Source organism: Aquarana catesbeiana, linkage group LG11 (assembly GCF_042186555.1).
Source record: "Aquarana catesbeiana isolate 2022-GZ linkage group LG11, ASM4218655v1, whole genome shotgun sequence".
Taxonomy (NCBI): Eukaryota; Metazoa; Chordata; class Amphibia; order Anura; family Ranidae; genus Aquarana; species Aquarana catesbeiana.
The window spans coordinates 200391818-200417157 of record NC_133334.1 but is presented as its reverse complement, the minus strand read 5'-3'; positions in this window follow the sequence as shown (position 1 = coordinate 200417157).

Here is a 25340-nt window from a genome sequence, read left to right as displayed (position 1 = left end):
GGTGAGATTGCAGAGGAAACAGAATCAACATTTTCTGTGAAAAAGGTTTGGATGCTGGTATGTATATCAAGGCAGGAATCCTGAGATGTGAGAAGGGACTCGTTAAGTCTCCAGTGGAAGGGAGGACAAAGCGGACATGCCAGCGAAGCAAAAAAGATAAGGGAATTGTGATCAGACCAGGGGAAAGGATGGATCGAGATCTTTTCAATACAAGGAAGAAACAGACTGGAACCAGCACACAGTTATGCCCTGTACACATGGTCGAATTTTCCGATGGAAAATGTGTGATAGGACCTTGTTGTCGGAAATTCTGACCGTGTGTAGGCTCCATCACACATTTTCCATCGGATTTTCCGACACACAAAATTTGAGAGCAGGATATAAAATTTTCCGACAACAAAATCCGTTGTCAGAAATTCCGATCGTGTGTGTACACAAATCTGACGGACAAAGTGCCATGCATGCTCAGAATAAATAAAGAGATGAAAGCTAATGGCCACTGCCCCGTTTATAGTCCCGACGTACGTGTTTTACGTCACCGTGTTTAGAACGATCGGATTTTCCAACAACTTTGTGTGACCGTGTGTATGCAAGACAAGTTTGAGCCAACATCCGTCGGAAAAAATCCTAGGATTTCATTGTCGGAATGTCCGAACAAAGTCCGACCGCGTGTACGGGGCATTAGACTAGTAAGTAAAGTTCAGGTAGCGCGGATAATGCTCTTGCTAGGCTTCTACAAGTCTGTGAAAGCAGGAATGTGCGTATTTGCCCCTCAGCTGCTTGGTCTGTCAACCGACGAGTCCAGACCCACATTAGAATCCCCCATGAAAAGCAGGGTCCCGGAGCTATGATGGGAGACAACTTGGAGAAGAGGCAAAATAAAACCTGTGTTGAAAGCGGTTAGGGACATAATATGTGACTATAGTGACTTTTTGTCCATTAAGAGTGCCCTGAAGGAGCAGATATCTACCAGTTGGATCTGCAATTTTCTTGACACAATCAAAGACCAGGTGGTGATGAAGCACAATAAGGACTCCCCTATGTTTCTCAGAGGTAGAGGCCAGGTAGAAAGTGGGGTAATGGGGGTAGAGGTATTTGGGGGCAGAGGAGGGGGAAAGTCTGGTCTCCTGCGGGCAAACAAGGTCAACCTGGCTGGACTTGAGGGAATGGAATACTTTAGACCACTTGATCAGGCAGTTGAACCCAGAGAAAAAAGAAGAAACAAGAAGAGAGAGAAGAGGAAAAGAGGAGAGAGAGGAAAAAGGGGGAGGGAGGATGGGAAGATGTCATAAACAATTGCCACTGCAGGAGTGGACCACATCCTGAATGAGAACGCTAGAGATGAGGGAGCTCTGCCGCCGAATACATGGTTGCATTGAAAAGGAGGAAGGTCACTGGAGGGGGCAGGGAAAAATATGCTAGAGACCCCTCACATCTCTCCAATATATAGGGGGGGGGAGGAAAGACATGTACAGCAGGCATATATATGTTTTAGAGTACATACCATCATCAAAGGAAGATAAAAATAGTGGGGAACTGAGTCCTGTAGAATCAAATATTGAATCCAAGACACAATAATGACACAAATAAGGCACAAGCGGGCTGGCTGCTCCACCTTACAGGGGGTGGCAGGAAGGCTCAGGTCGACACATCCGCAGAGGAGGACCCAAACTCACACCTGGACGTAATGTGAACAAGAAGTGCTTCTTGGTCTGTTACATTGAGGTCCCTGGTATATCGTACTAGGTGGTGGAATGCATGCCGACATGTCAGCGTGAACTGAGAGGCATCATCGCTCCAGCCAGTACACAAGTTATCCTTGTGTTGGGACAAGGCACTCACTCATGTAAGCGGGCACTTTGCTTTGTATTTTAAAATATGTTTTAATAAAACTGGATTACGCTATTGGTTCCCTTTTATCCTTCTCTCATGGGCTTGGGGAGGAGGGATTCACATTAAGGGAAAGTCTCCAATATATTGAGCAAGTTCAATACTTTGCCAAAAGCACTGTATGACCTTCTTTTTAATTAAAGAGGTCATATCCCTCTGGTAAGTGGAATCTATTTACGGAGCACTTTGGGTGTATGATTCACAGTCAGTGATGGCCTATTTATTTGATGTCCCATTGAAGATGAAAAACACTGAAGAGGTTTACAAAAAGGTCTTTATATTGACTCACTAATGTTTATTATATTGAATTCACTATTTTAGCATCTACTGTTGATTAACTTTTTTATATGGCACATTGCACATTATTCTAGGATCAAAATATTTATCATAGTTTTGCATGTAGCACATTCATAATACCATACTTTCATATTTGCACAAGTACATGCACTTTATTTTATTGGGCTACAGCCCACTAATTAGCACCCCCTCACACTAAATAAATGTCTCTCTAAAGTAGTACCTTCTACCTTAGCTAGGGGAGCAGCTGCTTCTTTTAATTGTTAATAATTGGCGCAAGGTATTAATCATTTTTCTATTAATTGTATCATCTGGGCACCTTGCTACTACAGAAAGCTGCCCCCTTAACTTTAAGAGACTTACAACCTGTTCTGAAGAAAGCTTAAAGGGTGTGACGGGCAGAATGAAACATTCAACGTACCGCAACAGACACAAACTTGTACTATATCCATTTATATATGTTATTTGTACATACTTTTCTTGCCTTCAGGAATGTAGAAATCACTTCCACATAACAGTCTAGGGTCTCAAATGTTCTCCTCTCAACAGTCAAGATCACAGAGTCAGCTTTTGTGAACTGGAACTGGAGAAAAAGTGCTGATGTGAATGGACAGTGGAAACCATGGCATTCCTGGCCAATAAGGCAGAATAGCTATGACCATTATCCTCTCCCACAAAAGGCTTGTCAGACATTTCATGATGAGGGATATTGGAGGGAAGGAATGAGCCAGATTGCAACTCTACTGATAGGAGAGTGTACCCACTCCTTTGGCCAGGTGATGAGGCAGGCGCAAGGGAACAATCAGTCGGTCTTGATATTCATCCTGCCCAGTCTGTAAACCCCCCTCAGGTCTATTACATTTCTCTCAACGCAAAGCATGATTGGATGCACCTCTGTAAGGAGTTAGCTGCTGTGTGTACCACCCTGTTTCTGAATATGAGTGACTGTCACTCTGTTGCTCATTTGGAACACAACAAACTACCACATGATGAGAACATTGTCAAAGCCAAAAGGGATGCCCAATTCTCCAGCACATTGAACACTACTCCTAGGGCCTGAAATTTACATCCCTCTTGGACCTGGGAATTTTCATAGTGTGCTCCCCAACCTTTCTCACAGGCATCAGTAGTAACTTTGGCCCATAGCAATGGACCTGACAATATTTGGTCAGAAATCCTTTTAGCACCCACCAGTGGAAGATCTTGCACAAATTGGCACAAACTGAAGGGGATATTCAGAGAGTTAACATGTGCATCTCTTGGATTCATAGAAAGCTTACAATTATTAACATCACAAACCCCCTTAAAATATATACTCAACTCAATGTTTGAGCCTAAAATGGGATGTAAGTGGGAAAGAAAAAGACTCCTGGTTTAGAGAATATAAAAAATGTATAATTCACACACTCCTGCTAGAAGGGTCAATGAGTAAGTACTAACGTTTTCAACGTCTAAAAAAATTGGAGAGCTACTGAAATTACATTGTTTTGCTTAACAGCAGGTCATCTGAGTGGAGATGCCGGATGACAGGTCTGTGCCTGCTCCGCTTATACAATGGAGACATAGACACAGTCCACTCTGCTCTATGGCCACTCTGTTTACACCTGACTGCCCTTCCGATCCGATCCTGGTTCCGTTTGTTTTTGCCAGATTGGATCAGATTGGAGATAGCCGGGTGCAAACGGACACAAGTTTGTTTACGTCCATCGGCCCATAGAGGAGAATGGATGGTCTGATCAGGCAAATAAGAAAGGAGTGTGGGACTTTAAATGAGGCAATTGACTTGTGGAGGTAGAATGGTTGGTAAACATTGTTTATTTCTAACAATAGTATGAAACAAGTAAAAAAGTATTTTCATATATATACATACACATGCACACATGGCATGAACATAATGGATACATATGTTTCAGCTTGTCAACACATGAGAAGTATTGAATATTGATAAAAAAGGTATAAATACAAATATGTAATATGTGCTTGAGACGTTTTCCCCCTTTTTATATATTTTTCACATATTTTATATACATTTTTTTTCAGAACACTGTATTTGTAATCATCCCCACACATGCGGAATGTGTTGTGACGATCGAATATGCTATGTGGATGTTTTCTGGGGCGGGGTCCCTTGCCTCAGCTCCGGCACAGACAACCATTTTGGGGTCCAATCTCTCTCAATGCTAGCCCAGCACAGTGCTTTAGGTGACCTGTGAGTTAGGAGTGCGCATCTTCACTGGCCTCATGATTCGATTACGATTATCCGGTCCACGATTCAATTCAATTCCGTGATGCATCACGATTACTGCACACGGTTTTCATTCAAAAAATTCAAGTAGTCAGAAGAACTCCATTTTTTTAAATTTGATCTGTTCTTAAAAAAAAGGACAACACTCCCTGCATGTAGCAAAGTGTAAACACAGCAGACAACTTAAAGAGGAGCTCCAGACTGCCCTCAAATGACTACAGAAGATGGTAAGAGACTGCAGACATGATACAGACATGATACAGGAGATGGTCAGAGACTGCAGACATGATACAAGAGGTGGTCAGAGACTCCAGACACGATACAGGAGATGGTCAGAGACTGCAGACACGGTACAGGAGATGGTCAGAGACTGCAGACACAGTACAGGAGATGGTCAGAGACTGCAGACATGATACAGGAGATGGTCGGAGACAGCAGACATGATACAAGAGGTGGTCAGAGACTCCAGACACGATACAGGAGATGGTCAGGGACTGCAGACACGGTACAGGAGATGGTCAGAGACTACAGACATAGTACAGGAGATGGTCAGAGACTGCAGACATAGTACAGGAGATGGTCAGAGACTGCAGACATGATACAGGAGATGGTTAGAGACAGCAGACATAATACTGGAGATGGTTAGAGACAGCAGACCTGCTGGACGTGGTAAGAGAGGTGCCAGACTGTCCTATCCAAGCTGACCAATACCACGCCCCCCTCACCACTAACCTGTCACCATATAATACTGTTTCATTACCATAGCGCTCCCCTGCTCAGTGTCAGCACAGACCAATTCCCATCCTTCTCGACCAGCATCCACTCAGTCCTCTGCTCCCCCCCTCCACCTCTACACAGTAAGCATGCAGATAGGGCAATAAAACAAAAAATTGTGCGCAGTGCTTTGCGGTGATAAATGTACAAAGAGTCTCATAAAGTAGTGAACAAATATAGTCCTGAAATATATATATATAAATCTGTGATTTAAATAAAAAAAAATCTTTTGTGTATTCAAAGTAATCCCAGTGCTGAGTGTGCTCTGCTGTGTTCAAATCATTCACCAGAAATCAGGAATGATTTGAACACAGCAGAGCACACTCAGCACTGGAATTACTTTGAATACACAAGATTTCTTTTAATCAAATCACATATATATATATATATATATATAGATATAATTTCAGGGCTATATTTGTTCACTACTTAATAAGACTCTTGTGTACATTTATCACCACAAAGCACTGCACACAATTTTTTCAGCTTTAGTACTACTTTAGTACTACTTTAATATAAAAGATTTTTATCTCCCTTCCACCCTTCATATAGATTCATGTCTGACTCCTATTTAAAATGCCCATATATCCTACTTCTGGGTGTATTTATCATTATATATATATATATATATATATATATATATATATTTATTACTTTCACAGTATAAATGAACCCCTTATACTAGCGATTATCTGCTCTTTTTGTACTATAAATGGCTAATTTTAGTTTAATGGCTTAGGCCTGGTTCACACCTATGCGTTTTTTGGTGCTTTTGCAGACACACACTACAGTTTATTTAACAGTTTCCTATGGGACACGTTTACATTTATGCTTTTTTCAGCGATTTTCCCATAAGGCTTGATTCACACCTATGCATTTTTAGTGCTTTTTGCATTTTGCAGATTTGAACTACAGTCCATTTAACATGGTTTCCTATGGAACACGTTCTGTAGTGCAAATCTGAAAAATGCAAAAAACACTATAAATGCATAGGTGTGAATCAAGCCTTATGCCCTGTACACACGGTCGGACTTTGTTCGGACATTCCGGCAACAAAATCCTAGGATTTTTTCCGACGGATGTTGGCTCAAACTTGTTTTGCGTACACACGGTCGCACAAAGTTGTTGGTGACGTCAAGCACGTACAACAAGACTAGAAAAGCCCAGTTCAGTACCAAGCGCGGCACCCTTTGGGCTCCTTTTGCTAATCTCGTGTTAGTAAAAGTTTGGTGAGAGACGATTCGCGCTTTTTCAGACTCGTGGCTTTCAGATAGTTTTCTGCAGTTCAGTTTGTGCTTGTGGGTTTGTATCTGCTCTTCAGTGCGTGCAAGCAAGCTCCGCGTGACTTTAAGTAGTCATTGTGTTCTTGTTCGTTCGTTACTGTTTTTCAGGTCGCTCTTCACAGGCCTTGCTGTTCTTCAGTGCGTTCTGTTACTTCGTTCTGAGCAGCCGAGCGTTTTCTAGCCATGTTTCGTGTACGTACTCCTCGTAGAGTTCGTGCTGTGCGGGGGCTTGGTGTTGGGATCCTGACCTTGACACAAGCCCAGTCCATGAACAGGGTGGGGAGGAGTTCATGGACCAAGAATTGGTTGCTTCAGCGTGACCAGTTCTCTCATATGCCTTTGCTCCGTGAGATCCGTGAGAATAATCCTGATGATTTCAGGAACTTTCTCCGGATGACGGACCTCGTATTTCACCGTCTGCTGGCTTTGCTGACCCCCTATATCAGCAGGCAGGATACTTGCATGAGGCAAGCCATCACTCCGGAGCAGAGGCTCGTTGCTACCCTGCGGTACTTGGTGACGGGGTGAAGCCTGCAGGACCTCAAGTTCGATAGGCATCTCCTCCAGGCTCTGGGGATCATAATCCCAGAGACCTGTTCTGCCATCATCCAGGTCCTGCAAAAGGAGTATATGAAGGTAAGATTTTTATCCTTTAATATCACATTTTATTGTATTTAATGTTTGCTAAGATATTGTATATCTTTCCTCATTCCCTAATTACCATGATTGGAATTCGTGCTTTTTCAGACTCGTGGCTTTCAGATCGTTTTCTGCGATTCAGTTTGTGCTTGTGGGTTTGTATCTGCTCTTCAGTGTGTGCAAGCAAGCTCCGCGTGACTTTAGTCATTGTGTTCTTGTTCTGTTGTTACTGTTTTTCAGGTCGCTCTTCACAGGCCTTGCTGTTCTTCAGTGCGTTCTGTTACTTCGTTCTGAGCAGCCGACCGTTTTCTAGCCATGTTTCGTGTACGTACTCCTTGTAGAGTTATATGCTGTGAATATGCTGTGAATGTCCCCTTTGTTTTAATGCATGCTGGATTTTTATGTAATTATTTTTGTACTCCTTCATACATATCTGCCTTCAATAACCTCTCCAACATGCTCTCCTGCCCTATATTCACCTCATGTAGTCACTTAACAATGTATTTTATCAGCTCCATAGTAGTGCTTTACCCCAAACACCCCCTAAAATGTTTAGAAATCTGATTTGTGCTTTAAATTCAGGCAGACTGCCACAGGCTTTTTTTTGTAGTGTCCCCAAATCATTTTTAGTAACCCTCCCTCCCCCCAACTGCTAAGTCAGCTGATCCCAATTCTCTATCTATCCTCAATCATCTATCTGCTGACTTTGCCAAACCCATACACACTATACCCACCTCTTTTGTGCTCAGATGTATGGATGAATTACCCAAAGCATGTAGTGCAAGGGCCTGCCTGCCTGTATACTTTCCAATGGTAGTGTTTAAAGTTTTTGTATTCTATTATTATCTTGATATGTAATATCATAATGTCCAAATGTGCTCAAATGTGTACAGTGTGTATTTATATCTTTGTATTATGACACTTCTTACCTATCCAGTGGGCTGCCAATAGTTTAACTAAGGAGGGGCTGTTCCAAGTAATACCCTGTATTTAGGTATTCATCTCTCAATGAAGTGGAGAGGGTTACCTGTCCAAGATTCCCCCCCCTATAATGTTAGAAATGGCCCATGAGAGGGAATATGATAGGTGTACCTTATACTTTGGTGTTAATTTCCCCTTAATAAATGCTATCTGGAGGTTGGCCAAGAATGTTTGTGCCTAATCTGCTTGCCATGTTTATGTGCAAAAATACTAATTTATTTTTGTTTTCCTCAACAGTTTCCTTCCACACCACAGGAATGGCAGATTGTGGCCTCCCACTTTGCCCAGCGGTGGGACTTTCCTAACTGCGGAGGGGCAATTGATGGGAAACACGTCCACATCGTCCCACCACCCAACTCGGGGTCGTACTATTTCAACTATAAGGGGTTCAATAGTATTGTGATGTTGGCGGTGGTGTCGGCTAATTACGACTTCTTGTATGTGGACGTGGGGAAGAATGGCCGGATGTCTGATGGTGGAGTCATCGCCCAGACGGAGTTCTACAGGCATCTCCAGAATGGCAGCTTGGACTTGCCACCTCCAGAGGACAATGTGGAAGGACTCCCATTCGTCTTCGTTGCGGATGAAGCATTGCACTGGGGGACCATCTTATGCGGCCATTCCCGATGAGGACCCTCACCCTGGGACAGAGGGTTTTTAATTACCGGCTGGCCAGAGCCAGAAGAGTGGTAGAGAACACATTTGTAATCCTGGCCAGCCGGTTCCGCCTATTTCTGACACCCATCCATATGGCGGAGTATAAACTTAATCATCTAATCCTGGCATGCTGTGTTCTCCATAACTTTTTACACCAACATTCTGCCAACTATGCTGGCTCAGTTGGGCCTGAGGCCAGAAATCTACATGATACAACCCTGACGGTGCTTGAAAGTGGCCGTCCTGGCTTGCCCTCCCTAAGTGCCCGTGATGTCCGGTTAAGATACCTTGAGTTCCTTGCGGGTAGGGGGGCCATCAATATGCCAGACAAGTTGTGAAGCATTTAGCAAATAAAAAAAACAAATTTAATCTTTGGTGACATTTACTGCTTGTGTTTGTTTTAGCTGACCCTGACAGCAATGTGTGGAGTCCAGAAAGTGGCGTGATTGTGTAACCTTATACAAAGCACTGTTGGCTGTTATTTACTAAAGGCGTATACACTTTTTATACTACAAGTGCTCTTGAAACTGCACTGAAAATGCACTTGTAGTGCAAAGAGGATTTGCCCTTAGGAAATAACCACCATTTTCTCAGAAAACAGCAATTACATCACCACAAAAGTGTTGTAGCGTTGAGACAATAATCCATACATTCTTGATTAACAAACTTTTTAATAGCTGCACAATCACATGTGCATTCATACACAGGGAAGTCTCAGCCAGGAGGTGGCCGGGCCGAGCCGGCTGCCTGATTTGCCGGTCCCTCCCCTACACCTGGAAAGAGAAAGTGGCAGGAGGAGGAGTGCCCTAGAGGAGGCTGCTATAGGCCTCTTTTGGAGGGCTACAGAGGCCCTGGGAGCACCACACACCGTGGAGGATGACTTCGTTGCCATCATTGCCTCTAAAATGCAGAGGATGGAGGAGGGACAACAACTCATGTGTGAGTCGCTAATATTGGAGGCTCTTAATAAGGGGATGAGGGCCCAAATTACATCTGATACACACCTTTGTGAACTCTCACATGGTCTTCCTCCTCCTCCTTCAGGTCCTCCTCCTCCTCCTCCTTCTCCTCCAGGTCCTCCTAGTCCTCCTCCTCCTCCAGGTCCTACTCCTTCTCCTGCCACATCTCCAACAGCACAGCCACAGCCAGGAAGGAAGCGTGGAAGGAAGACCAGAAAGTGAGGACCCTGGGTTCAGTCTGGTCGGCCAAAAGATGCAGCCTCTTGTGGTACCACAGCCTGGGGACACAGATGTCATCTGCTGCTTTCCGGATCTCTGGGACTTCTGGACCAGACTGCCCTCCCTTACATATGGACTCCTCAGGCCACCAATTTCGATGTTCAAGAATTGATGTCTGCCCTGGGGGTCAACAGGCTTCGCTAATTTCTCCTGTTTATCCAGGGTTGCCTCCCTCTTTGTTTGGTTCTGAGCCCTTAATAAAGGAATTTTGGTTTGAATTATACTTGCCTATGTGTGTTTGACTTCAAAAAGGACAGTTTGTTTGTGAGGATTCAGGTACATTGCAAAAATACAATGTGAAATTAACAAGGGACACCAACACCAAACAATCTCCTTGAGATTAAATAATAAAAGATATCAATGGTGTTGTGGTAACTTGACACACAAAAAACACACAAAAATAGTCTGGAGTAAAACTAAAAATAACATTAAACAAAGATCAGCCTTTGAAAAAATACAAACATAAAATCGAAAAGAAAAATGGCTTTAAAGCCAAAAAAATATATATTTTTGAACGATGTGACAAATAACAATATATTCAGGGGATCCCAAGGAAAAAAAAACAACAAAGTTTGTGAGAAGTGTGTGTGAATATGAGCTGCAAAACTACATAATTCTTGTCACATTATAAAGAAGAAGAGCGTGCGCTGTATTAAACCATTTTTAACATTGCAGCGTGACGAAAGTGCTGTATCCATTGCGAACGCTAATTTTACCAGACCGAGCTGTTCCATGTCGGAATTTCTTCTGAGCATGCGTGGCACTTTGTGCGTCGGAACAGGCCACACATGGTCGGAATTGACGCCATCGGACTTTGTTGTCGGAAAATTTTATATCCTGCTCTCAAACTTTGTGTGTCAGAAAATCTGATGGAAAATGTCCGATGGAGCCCACACACGATCGGAATTTCCGACAACACGCTCCAATCGGACATTTTCCATCGGAAAATCCGACCGTGTGTACGGGGCATTAGTGTGGTCAAAAATGAACGCTGATTTGACCCCACTACCGATTAGAAAATCGAATGAACGTTCTTAAAATTAATTTTTTTTTTTTTTAAGGGATACATTGTTTTTGTGTGGCCAGCATATAATATATTACAGATCTGTCTGAAAATCAGCAAAACAGTCTTTCATTTTTTCTTTCTTTAAATAAAAAATCTGATCTGAGTCTGATGATATTTACTAGATTCAACCTCTAATAGTATATACAGTATATCTCTTCTGTCTGTTTTTCTCAGAGTGGATTACAGATTTTTCTCTCTAACCATATAGTTGGTTATTTATATTTACCACTGCATATAGATATTTAAGAATAAATTGCCTTTTTATTAAACTTTACATATTAGCTAAATTATACACCACACTTTTTTTAAGGGTATTATCCGATTAATCGAAACAATAATTGGCCAACTAATCGGTTATGAAAATAATCGTTAGTTGCAGCCCTAGCTGTGACCAATCACAGCAGTTCCCATGGCAAATGTACACAATGGAAAGCTTCCATTCATATCATTCATTGTGTACTATTGCGCTGATCTCTGTGATTGGCCACAATGATCACATGGTACAGATATGGCCAATCAGCCCATCTGTACTATCTGATTAGCTGTGGCCAATCACATAGTAGCTACTGAATTAATTGATTTCATTCAGTAAAAATAGTTGTTTATAAAGGTGAAATTCACTGTTATAAGCAATTATAGTGTGCAAAAAAAAAATACTGATCACCTCCCCAGAGCACAATTCTTTAATTTCTTCACGTTACAAAAAATTGAGCCAAACAAAAAAAATTACAACTTCAAAAAAATCACCATGCCTCTTACTAAATACCTTGGATTTTCTTGTTTCCAAAAAGGGGTCACTTGTACTGTTCTGGCATTTGCGGGCCTCAAGTAATGAGAGCCATCAGTACATCAAGATTGATTGATTTTCAGATACATACTGTATACCATAGTTTATGGACTCTAACTTTCCTACAGACTTATGCCCCGTACACACGGTCCGATTTTCCGATGGAAATTGTCCGATCGGAGCGTGTTGTCGGAAATTCCGACCGTGTGTGGGCTCCATTGGACATTTTCCATCGGATTTTCCGACACACAAAGTTGGAGAGCAGGAGATAAAATTTTCCGACAACAAAATCCGATCGCGTCAATTCCGACCGTGTGTGGCCTGTTCCGACGCGCAAAGTGCCACGCATGCTCAGAAGAAATTCCAAGACGGAACAGCTCGTTCTGGTAAACTTAGCGTTCGCAATGGATACAGCACTTTCATCACGCTGCAATGTTAAAAATGGTTTAATACAGCGCACTCTCTTCTTCTTTATAATGTGACAAGAATTAAGTAGTTTTGCTGCTCATATTCAAACAGACTTCTCACAAAGTTTTATTTTTGTTTTTTTATTGGGATTCCCTGAATATATTGTTATTAGTTGTCACATCTGACAGAATTTTTTTTTTTATTTAATTTTTTTGGGGATTTTAAGCCTTTTTTTTATTTAATGTTTGGATTTTTTCAAAGGCTGATCTTTGTTCAATGTTATTTTTATTTTTCCTCCAGAATATTTTTGTGTGTGTTTTGTGTGTCAAGTTACGCCAACATCATTGATATCTTTTATTATTTAATCTCAAGGAGATTGTTTGTTGTTGGTGTCCCTTGTTCATTTCACATTGTATATTTGAAATGTACCTGAATCCTCACAAACTATCATTTTTGAAGTAAAACACATAGGAAAGTATAATTCAAAACAAAAATCCTTTATTAAGGGCTCTGAACCAAAGAGGAAGGCAACACTGGATCAACAAGAGAAATTAGCGAAGCCTGGGACCCCCATGCAGACATCAATTCTTGAATATCAAAATTGGTGGCCTGAGGAGTCCATATGTAAGGGAGGGCAGTCTGGTCCAGAATTCGCAGAGATCCGGATAGCAGCAGATGATATGTGTGTCCCCAGGCTGTGGTACCACAAGAGGCTGCATCTTTTGGCCGACCAGACTGGATCCAGGGTCCTCACTTTCTGGTCTTCCTTCCACGCTTCCTTCCTGGCTGTGGCTGTGCAGTTGAAGATGTGGCAGGAGGAGGAGTAGGACCTGGAGGAGGACTGGGAGGATCTGGAGGAGAGGGAGGACGAGGAGGAGGACCTGCAGGAGGAGGAGGAGGACCATTGCAAAGGTGTGTCTGAGCTGTCATTTGGCCCCTCATACCTTTGTTAAGAGCCTCCAATATGAGCGCCTCACATAGGACTTGTTGGCCCTCCTCCATCCTCTGCATTTTATAGGCAATGACGGCAGCAATGTCCTCCTCCACGGTGTGTGGTGCTCACAGGACCTCTGTAGCCCTCCAAAAGAGTCCTCTGGTAGCCTCCTCTAGGGCACTCCTCCTCCTGCCACTTTCTCTTTCCAGGGGGAGGGGAGGGACCTGCAGATCAGCCAGCCGGCTCGGCCCAGCCACCTCCTGGCTGAGACTTCCCTGTGTATGAAAAAAGGACATGGTTTTAGTTTTTGCTTCATCAATCACAATCATAAATTAGTAGTCCCAACTAACATCTAGGTAACATCATTGATTGGACAAGCAGAAATATTTAGAGGAATGCTATACCTGGCTCAATCTGGGCTCCTCCACATGTGGCCTGGAAGGCCCAGGTTGGGCGTCAGAAGCCTCAGCCGGGGGGGAAGGAAGCGTGGAAGGAAGACTGGAGGGGGATGACCTGGGTTCAGTCTGGCCTGCCAGAAAATGCAGCCTGTCGTAGTACAACATCCTGGGGACATAGATGTCATCTGCTGCTCCAGATCTCTGTGAATCCAGGACCTTCTTGCGCTCCCTTAGATATGTACTCCTCAGGCCACCAATGAAGATCTTTAAATAGGTGATGTCTGCCGTGGGGATCACCTGCTTCACAATTTCACACAATTGCTCCAGTGCTGCCTTCCTCTTTGCTTGGTTCTTGAAATGGGGGTGTTTAATCTCCCACAGACAGGGCAGCTCCCTTAACATATCTAGGAATACTGACATGAAGTCATTATCTTTCATTAGCATATCCATGTTCACTGCAAGACACAACACAAGACAAAGCCTAATGTCAGACAAAACTCTCCTAATCTTGTTACAATATAGGCTTCAATGTAGAAGCAGTATAGGCACAAGTTTGTCTCTTACCTTCGTTCTTACGATCGGCGCGTCCAATGCTCCTTCCTCCGCTCACAGATCGTACGTAATACGCACGTGTGTTACGCTTTATACACACTGCGCATGCGTGTAACTCCGCCCGCCCCTGACGTTCTTTCTAGTCTATTCCCCACCCCTTTTTGTTCGGCGCAGTGGGGGAAGAGCACATGGCGGAGTCACAGCAGGTGCGTGCTAATTGCAGGAACGAGGAGGAGGAAAGCCCGGATCCGGACACGTCCCGATCCAGAAGGAGACGTTTTAAGGCCACAAATATGTCCTTTGGGGAGATGTTGGAGATGGTCGACATCATGAAGAAGTCCGACTATGACGGACAGTATGGGCCTTACCCCAACCCCAATATCAGAAAGGCCAAGATCATGGCGAAAGTGATCAAAAGTCTGCAGAAGTATTTCGGGGTACGAAGATCGAAAGATCAGCTCAGGAAGCGGTGGTCGGACCTGAAATTGAGAGAGCCAGAGCAGTACCGAAAGATCCGGAGAGTGCTGCAAAAAAGTAAGTAGTTGTGCTGTGTTCCTATTCTTTCTGTCTTTATTCCGTTCGTGCTGCTCCATATGCTTTTATTAATAGTAACGTTTAAAAGGGCAACTTTAATGTTCATGGGCCCATTATTCGTTCGTATCAAACATTTTTCTTTCGGCCTCTAAAACACCATTGTTTAGGCCATATGCATTTTCCCACATTTTTTTGGGGCCTACTTGGATGCCAAATAGTTGTTTGTGTAGATGGGTTTGTTACTAGAATGAAATGCCAACTAGATTCTGTGTAAGGAGAGGACACTGAGCAGCTGTTTTCACATCTGGACACTGGAGCACTAGTGTGGGACACAAGAACACCATTTTTATTAGGGGGCCACACAGGTGCTCCAGTGTATACTATAGGGGGGTCTCCATCTGTGAAGTTTGTACTAAATAGGTAAAGTATTGCAGCTTGACAAAGGCCAATAAAAAAAAATACATCTTTGAACTCGGCTAAAATAGACAATTGTACCCCGCTTCCAAGCAATGTTTCCTATTTCTAGTTCTGCCATCAAATATCTGTGTGCTAATTATACCATTTTTGTTTTACATAGGGGAGAAAAGACTCGGAGGACACCCCTCATCCGAGGAGACCACAGACCCCCCACCTCTGGAAGAAGGGGAACTAACACCAACACAAGAAGAGCAGGAGGAAGAAGAAGATGTGGTGGAGATTGGCACCACAACAGGTGAGTGTCTGCGACCACAGGCTCAGGTAAAAGAGATGGATGGTGGCAGATTTTTGATACCTGTTTTTGTTTTCTTTCTCTCTTTTTAGGGCGATCGTGAGGTTGTGGATCCAGAACGTTTCACATCAGAAAGTGCCCAGATCCTGATCGGGGAGATCATGGGGTGTAATGTAGAACTGCATAACATACAGCAAAAAATCAATGATGTTATTAAAAAAAATAATAACATCATTGATGTTTTGGGGCGAATTTAAAACCCCACAAAATCACTTTTTGGATTGTGGTCCAATCTTTTAAATATTTTTGCAATGTTTTGAAAAGCCAAATTTGGAGGATGCACACAGTGTGCCAACATGTGCTATCTGCCATCACGGGAGATCAATGGACGCGTTTTGGGGGTTCAACCCCTTCCTCAATTATAAAGTAGCGTTGAGGAAGGGCTTGCTCCCCCAAAACACGTCCCTTGATCCCCCCTGATGGCAGATAGCACATGTTGACATTCGTAAATTGGTGTGCATCTTCCAAATTTGGCTTTTCCAGGGGTGATTTCCCCCCATCTGAACGCTATATCAAACCCAGTTCCTAAATACTGATGTCTGATATAGCCTTCAGGTTTTACCTAATGTGAACTTTGTAAGTTCAAGTTTTTTGGCTTTCTTGTTGGTTTTACCCTGGCCTGTTTTATCTGAAATGGACATTTCGATTTTTGATAATGCTACTGCAAAAATTGTTATACAACAAACATGTTGGTTTGTTTTAAAAACCTTTGGTAAATGCACATGTAATTGTGCAGGTATAAAAAAGTTGTTTACTCAAGAATGTGTGGATTATTATCTCAACACTACAATACAACACTTTTGGGGTGATGTAATTGCTGTTTTCTGCAAAAATGGGGGTTATTTCCTAAGGGCAAATCCTCTTTGCACTACAAGTTCAGTTTCAGTGCAGTTGCAAGTGCACTTGTAGTGAAATGTGTTTTTGCATTTAGGAAGTAACAGCCAACAGTGCTTTGTATAAGGTTACACAATCACGACATTTTCTGCACTCAACACATTTCTGTCAGGGTCAGCTAAAACAAACACAAGTAGTAAATGTCCACCAAGAATTTTTTTTTTTTTATTATAACAAGGCTTCACAGATTGTCTGGCATATTGATAGCCCCCCTACCCGCAAAGAACTCCAGGTAGCGTAACCGGACATCACGGGCACTCAGGGAGGGCAAGCCAGGACGGCCACTTTCAAGCGCCGTCAGTGTGGTTTGATGTAGGATTCCTGCCTCAGGCCCAACTGAGCCAGCATAGTTGGCCGAATGTTTCCTTAAAAAGTTATGGAGAACACAGCACGCCAGTATAATATGGTTCAGTTTATACTCCGCCATATGGATGGGTGTCAGAAATAGTCGGAACCGGCTGCCCAGGATTCCAAATGTGTTCTCCACCACTCTTCGGGCTCTGGCCAGCCGGTAATTAAAAACCCTCTGTTCCGGGGTGAGGGTCCTCATTGGGAATGGCCGCATCAGGTGGTCCCCCAGCGCAAACGCTTCATCAGCAACGAACACAAATGGGAGTCCTTCCACATTGTCCTCTGGAGCTGGCAAGTCCAAGCTGCCATTCTGGAGACGCCTGTAGAACTCCATCTGGGCGATGACTCCACCATCGGACATCCGGCCATTCTTCCCCACGTCCACATACAAGAAGTCGTAATTAGCTGACACCACCGCCAACATCACTATACTATTAAACCCCTTGTAATTATAATAGTACGACCCCGAGTTGGGTGGTGGTACGATGTGGACGTGTTTCCCATCAATTGCCCCTCTGCAGTTAGGAAAGTCCCACCGCTCGGCAAAGTGGGAGGCCACAGTCTGCCATTCCTGTGGCGTGGAAGGAAGCTGTTGAGGAAAAAACATTAAACATTACTATTTTTACTCAGAAACATGGCAAGCAGATTATACACAAACATTATGGGGCAACCTCCAGATAGCATTTACTAAGGGGAATTTATCAAGGCCAAAGTATAAGGTACACCTATCATATCCCCCCCCCCCTCATGGGCCATTTCTAACATTATAGGGGGTGTGTGGAAATCTTGGACAGGTAACCCTCTTCACTTCATTGAGAGATGAATGCCTAAATAATGGGTATTACTTTGAACAGACCCTCCTTAGTTACACTATTGGCAGACCACTGGACAAGTAAGAAGTGTCATAATACAAAGATATAAATACACATTGTACACATTTGAGGACATTTGGACATTCTGCTATTACCTATCAAGATAATAATAGGATACAAAAACTTTAAACAGTACCATTGGAAAGTATACAGGCAGGCCCTTGCACTACATGCTTTGGGGAATTCATCCATAAATCTGACCAGTAAAGAGGTGGGTATAGTGTGTATGGGTTTGGCAAAGTCAGCAGATAGATGATTGAGGATAGAGAATTGGGATCAGCTGACTTAGCGGTTGGGGGAGGGAGGGTTACAAAAAATTTTTGGGGGACCCCACAAAAAAAAAAAACTCTGGCACTCTGCTTGAATTTAAATCAAAAATCAGATTTCTAAACATTTTAGGGGGTGTTTGGGGTAAAGCACTACTATGGAGCTGATAAAATACATTGTTAAGTGACTACATGAGGTGAATATAGGGCAGGAGACACCATGCTGGGGAGGTTAGTGAAGGGCAAATATGTATGAAGGACATAAAATAATAATTACATAAAAATCCAGCATGCATGAGAACAAAGGGGACATTCACAGCATATTACAATCATGGTAATTAGGGAATGAGGAAAGAAATACAATATATTAGCAAACATTCAATACAATAAAATGTGATATAAAAGGATAAAAATCTTACCTTCATATACTTCTGCAGGACCTGGATGATGGCAGAACAGGTCTCTGGGATAATGATACCCAGAGCCTGGGGGGAGATGCCTGTCGAGAACTTCAAGTCCTGCAGGCCAAATACCGCAGGGTAGCGACCAACCTCTGCTCTGGAGTGATGGCTTGCCTCATGCAGGTATCCTGCCTGCTGATATAGGGGGTCAGCGAAGCCAACAAACGGTGAAACACGGGGTCCGTCATCCTGAGAAAGTTCCTGAAATCATCAGGATTATTCTCACGGATCTCACGGAACAAAGGCATATGAGAGAACTGGTCACGCTGAAGCAACCAATTCTTGGTCCATGAACTCCTCCCCACCCTGTTCATGGACTGGACTTGTGTCAAGGTCAGGACCCCAACACCAAGCCCCCGCACAGCACAAACTCTACGAGGAGTACACATACGAAGCATGGCAAAAAAACATTCGGCTGCTCAGAACGAAGTAACAGAACGCGCTGAAGAACAGCAAGGCCTGTGAAGAGCGACCTGAAAAACAGCAACGAGCGGACAATATCGCACAGAAAACTCCAATACGAACTGACTGCACGCACTGAAGAGCAGATACAAACCCACAAGCACAAACTGAACGGCAGAAAACGATCTGAAAGCCACGAGTCTAAAAAAGCGCGAATCGTCTCTCACCAAACTTTTACTAACACGAGATTAGCAAAAGGAGCCCAAAGGGTGCCGCGCTTGGTTCTGAACCGGCCTTTTCTAGTCTCGTCGTACGTGGTATACGTGACCGCGTGGTTGGCGATCGGAAATTCCGACAACTTTGTGCAACCGTGTGTAGACAAAATAAATTTGAGCCAACATCCGTCGGAAAAAATCCTAGGATTTTGTTGTCGGAATGTCCGAACAAAGTCCGACTGTGTGTACGCCCCATTAGTAATAAACACTGATTTGGGTAATGTGGATTATGTAATGTAGCAGAATACATTTTGGCCTAAGTTTTTGAAGAAGGATTATTTATTTGCAGAATTTTATAATAGAAACAAAGAAAATGTTTTTTTTTTTGTTTATTTAGCAATAAAAATAAAAAATGTCAGTAATTCAATACCACCAAAAGAAAGCTCTATTTGTATAGAAAAAAAAGATAAAAAATTATTTTGGGTACAGTGTTGCATGACTATGCAATTGTCATTTAACCCCTTCCCGCTGAGCGTACGTAGATATGCGGCCCCGGCTTTCGGGGGTTAGGCTGTAGGCATTATCCTGGTACTGTTTTTTAGAGCAGGTGATCGGCTATCCAGGGATAACAACCGATGCGGCTAAAAGCCACTCGGTTGTTATCCCGGAGGAGCGGGAGGGGACACCCCTCCTCCTGCCGCGTTCTGCCGCTCTTACCGGGCCTCCCGTCCCACCGGGAGACCCGAGCCACTTCCGGTGGCTAGAGACAGACTAGCAAGAAGCTGGAAATGGCTTTGTTACAGTCTTCTCTCTGTAAACATGGAAGTGACGTCACAATGTCACTTTCTGTTTACTCTGCTGCCAATACCAAAAATATGCAGTATTCAGAATCTCCGTTTTTGGTGATCTAAATACTTTGAAGTGCAAAAGGAGGGATTTGGAGTTTTTTAGACCCCCGATCCCTCCATAAAGAGTACCTGTCACCATCTATTACTGTCACAAGGGATGTTTACATTCCTTGTGACAGCAATAAAAGTGATATATATATATTTTTTTTAAAACACAATGTAAAAAAATAAAAATAAATTAAATTAAATTTTTTTTTTTTTAAAGCGCCTCCGTCCCCGCGAGCTCGAAAACGCATATGGAAGTCACGCCTGCATATTTAAACGGTGTTCACATCACACGTGAGGTATCGCCACGATCGTCAGAGTGAGAGCAATAATTCTAGCACTAGACCTCCTCTGTAACTCTAACCTGGTAACCGTTATTTTTTTTTTTAAATGTCGCCTATGGAGATTTTTAGGTACTGTAGTTTGTCGCTATTCCATGAGCGTGCGCAATTTTAAAGCATGGCATGTCTGGTATCTATTTATTCGGCGTAACATCATCTCGCCATTTTATTCTCTAGATTCTCTGCTAAAAAAAATATACATAATGTTTGGGGGTTCTAAGTAATTTTCTAGCAAAAAATACAGATTTTAACTTGCAAACACCAAATGTCAGAAATAGGCTTGGTCATGAAAGGGTTAAAGTTTGACAGTGCTGAAAGCTGAAAATTGGCCTGGGCAGGAAGGGGGTGAAGGTGCCCGGTATTGAAGTAGGTGAAGGATAACTTCACCTCTGGAGCATTTTCCACCCGTATATAGCCTATAACATGTAATATCCTTCAAGCCCCCTTCAACCTCTGAACCCCCCATGCCAGCGGGTGGGAGTTTGTGTCTGCACCTGCTGTTACATTTCAAAATCAGCATGACTGTGTGGGGCTCCACTCAAACATTCACGTCATTCATTCACAGCAATTTGTGAATAAGAAAACTACAAGTCCCATCTGTCACCACAAAAGACAACTTGTAGTTCTCAGTGAAATGTGAAGGAGCTGATGACCACCTTCATAGATGATTCACTAGCCCTGTAGCTTTCAAACTGACAGCCCATACAAAGGTAAAGGCAGAAAACTTGTCTGCAAGAGACTGACATTGCAACCATGATCCACTGATCACAGGTGCAACGTTTTTCAGGATACTTGGGGGGAAAAAAATAATAAATGCACATTTTGTTCTGCAAAAATATATGAATTTATTATTTTTTCCCCAGAGGTGTAATTTGCCTTAAAAAAAAATATAAACAACATTACATGAATATTATAGATGGTCATTGTAGGTTTTTTACAATTGCCACATAACAGCAGATACATACCTTTCAAAATATTTTTGGATAAACCGCTGACGGATCTCATTGCCATGCTCATTAGCCCATAGGCTTCAGGGATTGGAGGAATATGGTCTGCATTACTTCCTTAAAAGCTCACAATTGAGAAGTAGACCTGCACAACAGGGAAAGTTATGAAGGACATAGCTTGCCAAAAACATGTCACCGATTTTTGAAGGGCTATACCTTTCTGGAAACCACCAGAAAGAGAGATAAAGCGGAATCTGCTTTTCAGGAGACCAAAGGTATATTCAATGACAGTTCTTTTCTTAGGTAATGCAGCATTATACTGAGCTTCACCTGGTGTGGAGCATTTCAAAAGTGGCATCAATAGCCATGGCAGACAAGGATAGCCAGAATCACCTAAAATACATATACTATTATTGCATGGTTTAGGATTTTTTTTTATTTTTTTTTTTCATACAAACAATTTTAAGATTTTGATCATTTATTTTTTGTAATACATACATAATAGCAAGCTAAAATCACTTTTATGGCTTCTTTACACATTTAACATATGTAGGAATGTAATTACCCACATGTGGATGCAAAGGAATCCCGTGCTATCCTGTGCAGGCAGTCACGTTGATGTCTATTAGGACACAACAGCCGCATGAACATTGCCAGCGTGTCCCAATGTGATATACGGGTGCCTGCATTTGCATTTTCCTAAATGTAAACAGGGTGAGTATGGGGAATTTAACCCATATGTATATGTACATACAATAGATGTCTATTCAGATTTGTATGCATTATCTATGTGGTTAGCGCCTTGATATCTTTGATATTAACCATTTGAGCCCTGGCAGATTTACCCACCTTCATGACCAGGTCATTTTTTTGCGATATGGCACTGCGTTACAACTGAAATTGTGCAGTCAGGCAACATTATACCCAAATAAAATTTATACCATTTTTTCCCATTAACAAGAGCTTTCTTTTGGTGGTATTTGATCACCACTGCATTTATTTTTCATTTTTTTCACTATAAAAAAAAAAGACTGACAATTTTGAAAAAAAAAACAAAACAATATTATTTGCCTATAATGCTATAAAACATATCCAATAAAAAAAGTAAAAAAATAAAATGTCTTCATAAATTTAGACCAATATGCATTCTGCTAAATATTAGTAAACACAATCCCAATAAGCTAATATTGATTGGTTTGCGCCAAAGTTATAGTGTTGTCAGAATGTTTATATTGAAATATTAAACAGTTTTATATTAATGAAAATAAGCAAGGATCTATAATTAAGGAGATTCCCCCTTATTTCCTCAAATCAACGAAATAACTCGGATTTGTTTATTTGCGCTAACCTGAAGTTAAAAGGAATACAAAAGTGTGCAAAAATATATATATGTATTTACTAAAATTCAGTGCAAAATTATATCAAAATGTAATTGGTGACAAACAAAGAATATGGATCAACATTTCAATAATGTGGTTAATACCAATAATGAGAATATAACCACGGGATTTTGTTTCAAAATATACTGTAACAAAACTGAGTAATTCCTTTTAACAGTAATTAATAGCTTTTCAGTGGCTTAGTAGAATGTGAATACAACAAGGTGCTGACTTTACTTTGATATGTGACCTTTCTCAACAGAAATTTCAAGCTCAAATTGCTCAGCACTAGGGATGAGCCGAACACCCCCTGGTTTGGTTTGCAGCAGAACTTGCGAACAGGCAAAAAATTTGTTCGAACACGCAAACACCGTTAAAGTCTATGGGACACGAACATGAATAATCAAAAGTGCTCATTTTAAAGGCTTATATGCAAGTTATTGTCATAAAAAGTGTTTGGGGACCTGGGTCCTGCCCCAGGGGACATGCATCAATGCAAAAAGAAGTTTTAAAAATGGCCGTTTTTTTGGGAGCAGTGATTTTAATAATGCTTAAAGTGAAACAATAAAAAAGTGTAATATTCCTTTAAATTTCGTACCTGGGGGGTGTCTATAGTATGCCTGTTAAAGGGCGCATGTTTCCCGTGTTTAGAACAGTCTGACAGCAAAATGACATTTCAAAGGACAAAAAGTCATTTAAAACTACTTGCAGCTATTAATGAATTTTCGGTCCAACAATACATAAAAGTTTGTTGATAAAAACGGCATGGAATTTCCCCACAGGGGAACCCCGAACCAAAATTAGAAAAAAAAAATGCGTGGGGGTCCCCCTAAATTCCATACCAGGCCCTTCAGGTCTGGTATGGATATTAAGGGGAACCCCGTGCCAAAATTAAAAAAAATGGCATGTGGTTCCCCCAAAAATCCATACCAGACCCTTATCCGAGTACGCAAGCTGGCAGGCCGCAGGAAAAGAGGGGGGACGAGAGCACCCCCCCTCCTGAACCGTACCAGGCCACATGCCCTCAACATTGGGAGGGTGCTTTGAGGTAGCCCCCCAAAGCACCCTGTCCCCATGTTGACGGGGAGAAGGGCCTCATCCCCACAACCCTTGGCCAGTGGTTGTGGGGGTCTGCGGGTGGGGGGCTTATCGGAATCTGGAAGCCCCCTTTAACAAGGGGACCCCCAGATCCCGGCCCTCCCCCTGTGTGAATTGATAATGGGGTACAAATGTACTCCTACCATTTCACAAAAAAGTGTCAAAAAGGTTAAAAAACACAAGAGATGGTTTTTGACAAGTCCTTTATTAATTTCTTCTTCTTTCATCTTCTTTCTTCTGGTCTTCCTTCGGTGTTCTTCTTCTTCCTCTATCTTCTTCTTCCTCCATCTTCTTCTTTATCTCCTTCTTCCTCCGCTCTTCTCGTCCAGCATCTTCCTCCAGGCTTCTTCTCCGCTCCGTCCGCACGATCCGCCTCAGTGGGAGTCTTCCGCCGTGTGACGCTTCGGTTCTTCTGACATTTCTTATATAACGGAGGGCGGGGCCACTTCCCTGTGGCTTTCCCTGTGTTGTCAGAGGTCACCTGGGTACATTATCTTGTTTGGTTTCTGAGAATATGTGATTAGGCTCTTAAAATCTTCTTGTAAGAGTCTTTGCTCAAAAGCAATGAACTTGTATTTACCTCTTAAACAGAACAAGATGGCTTCCAAGATGCCCATGAAACCATACATTAAAAAATATGTATAGGCCTTATCAATTGATTCCTTTTTTGTTCTTTTACCTTCAATAGTTCTGACAGATCCCCCCCTTGTTTCCCCATGGTATTCAGGTGAGCAACCTTAGACATATCTGGGAAAAAAAGTCAGAAGAAATATCATATTTGCTAAAAGATGTGGATATTTTTTTTTTATTGAAATATGTTTCTCTTTTCATCCACACTGATAAAGGAATGGTATTGTCTGTCTTGAATTCCCCAATATATAAAAGTAAAGCATTTCTCATTTCAAATGAGAAGTTAACGTGTTAAATCAGGTTAGGGAGTCTCCAAACAAGACATTTTTCTGATGAGACAGTGAGTCCAAATCTTATGAAAATTAGGTGCTTTTATTCCATACACTGCAGCACAATACACACCTCTCAATAAAGCAGTAAAGTGAAAAAGTGTTTGAGGTTACATATACAGGCTATACAATGTTATATGTATGGATATGCATAAGGTCTAGGTGTGTTATAGGTGTGACCATATAGTTTAGTCCAATCAGCATTCATATCTTCTTAACAGCAAGGGAACAGTTAAGTAGGTGGTTACATCATGTGACTGATAGAAAGAGAAAGAAAACATGGGCGCCGCCATGACGGTACTGGATCAGACCAGCTAGATAAGACTGTCAATTTCTTGGAGCAAAAAGGCAGTAAACTGTTGCTTCTTATCTGGCCATGAAGGTCATCATAGACTGAAAACTCTGTCTAAAAAGAAGCAAGAAAGTGCATTACAAATCATTAAAGTGATAGTTATATATATAACTATCTGAGAGAGACTAACTCAACATTGCATAGTAGTAGTGACAGCGAAATTTAGCTGCACACAGAGCACACAGCCAAATCTCCTGTTTCTAATAACAATAATAACAATTGTGTCTAATGATATAAATGCATCTTACCTTTTGATCGTATGTCTGCCCTCTAGTGTGTGCCCCATCCCCCAGTAAACAGACATCAACTCCTTCTTACATTCTCATCCCAGCAAGACTGCCTGCCGAGCAGTCTCCTGGCTTTTTTATTCAAAGACAACAAAAGCAATCACAAACAGGAAGCCCTGGCCCCAACAGCCAATCGCTTCCTTCACAGGATATGACCAAACAAAGATATGA